The sequence below is a fragment of the Urocitellus parryii genome, chromosome 5 (genome assembly GCF_045843805.1).
Source record: "Urocitellus parryii isolate mUroPar1 chromosome 5, mUroPar1.hap1, whole genome shotgun sequence".
Lineage (NCBI taxonomy): Eukaryota > Metazoa > Chordata > Mammalia > Rodentia > Sciuridae > Urocitellus > Urocitellus parryii.
In genome coordinates, this window is record NC_135535.1 from 119,425,691 (window position 1) to 119,427,215 (window position 1,525).

Here is a 1,525-nt window from a genome sequence, read left to right on the forward strand (position 1 = left end):
ATGCATGAGAGGATGCAGTGCTCCAAAACTCTTTTAGAAATAAACAAGCGAAAATATTTGGAGGCCACTGAGAATCTGAGCCACTCATTCTGCTAGGTCCTGTTAGGCAGAGGGCGGCTAAGGGCCTGCCAGAAGTGAGGAAAGGGTGAGGAGTGCTTTGGATAGGGAGAAAAGCCACCATCCCAGATCTGGAAGCTCCTATCCAAACAAATGGAAAATACAGAGAAAAATTAAGTGACCAGGCAGAAAGTAAGGATCCAGGCCAGGAGGGAGTGGCAGGAATCTAGCGAAGGAACCCCTGACTCATCTGAGATATCCTAGAGGGACCGAGAGAAGATCCAAAGGGCACACTTTGTATAGAGTCGATATTGAAAAAGGGACACTAATTCCAGATGGGCCGTGATTTAGGATGGTTCGACTTATGGTTTATGATTTTTCAACCTTACGGTGGTGCAAAAAATTATCTGCATTCACTAGAAACCGTACTTTGAATTTGGAATTTTGATCATTCCCAGGCTAGTCATAGGCAGTCGGAAACTGGGGTATGCTGGGCAGCCAGCAGAGCACCTCTCAATCAACCACCTGCCCTCGAAGGCGAACAGCTACAATAATAGGCTAGGGGTATTAAATGCATTTTGCTTAGGATATTTTCAACTTACAGTGGATTTACTGGGATCAATTTCATCGTCGCTCAAGGAACATCTGCACATGTAATTTAGCTGCGGACAGTCCTTCAGCAGAGATGGAATAAACCTCTTAGGCAATACGCACAATTGGGTGCTATGGAAACACTGATTGGAGACAGGATGCCTACCTCAAGGAACGCAATCTCCCAGAGTTCCCACCAGCAGGCTGGGAAATGACTGCTCTAAACTCCTTCCCCAGCCTGGAGCTGTCTCTCGCTCCCCTGAAGAGGGGCTTGGGGAAGGAAATCTGAGAGACTGCAGAACGAGTGAGAAAGTAATACTGAGAGGTGGAGGGGAGAATGAAAAGGAATAGGGGCTATTAAAACCAACTTCCCCCTGTCTCAAAAGATAAAAAGGGATGAGGATGTGGCTCAGTGGTTAAACGTCCCTGGGTTCAATCTCCAGTACCAAAAAAAAAAGAGGAAAAAGGAAAAGAAAAGAAAATCGAGTTCCTTGAATCCGGAGTTGGGGGCTGGACGCCAAGGAACTAAGTAGAGAAAGAAGTGTGGATAAGGGCGAGAGCAGAAAGCAAGGAGGAGGATTAAAATCTAATTTGACGGCTTGATGATGAGGACAGAGACTGAGTTTGGGAGTGAATGAAGGCAGGAGAACAAGTGACCGCTCGCCCTGCGGAATTGAGGCTGCAGATGAGGCAGCGGAGGGGAGCCGGAGCAGGAGAGTTCGGAGGCCAAGCGACTGGGACTCTGTGGAAAGTTGGGCCAAAAGAGGGACCGCCCCCGCCCAAGCCCCGCCCCTTCAGCGAGGCCCGCCCCTCCCCAGCGCGGGTTGAAAGCCGGAAGCTGGCTAAGGACCGCGTACTCTGCTTCACAGTACTAAAA